The sequence below is a fragment of the Camelus ferus genome, chromosome X (assembly GCF_009834535.1).
Source record: "Camelus ferus isolate YT-003-E chromosome X, BCGSAC_Cfer_1.0, whole genome shotgun sequence".
NCBI lineage: Eukaryota > Metazoa > Chordata > Mammalia > Artiodactyla > Camelidae > Camelus > Camelus ferus.
Window position 1 is genome coordinate 55,626,090 of NC_045732.1, and position 315 is coordinate 55,626,404.

Consider the following 315-nt stretch of genomic DNA (forward strand, 5'->3'; position numbering starts at 1 on the left):
GTAGATTTTCAAAAAGGTTGTGAGAAGTTGGTAATCCCAGGGCAAGCGGGTCTCAAACTTTCGCAGGCATTGGAATCGCCAGGGCTTGTTAAAATGCCATGGCTGGGCCTCACTCCCAGACTTTTCAGAATCAATTCAGTAGGTCTTGGGTAGGACCAAACAATTTGCATGTTTCTCAAGTACTCTGGTGATGCTGATGCTGGTGGTCCAGAGACCACCCACTGATAACCACTGGTTAGGGTCGGAGGAAAGTTTTTATTTGTTGGTTTTAGAAATTCCTAGCCTTGAACATTTTTTAATACTAAAAGGGGAAGG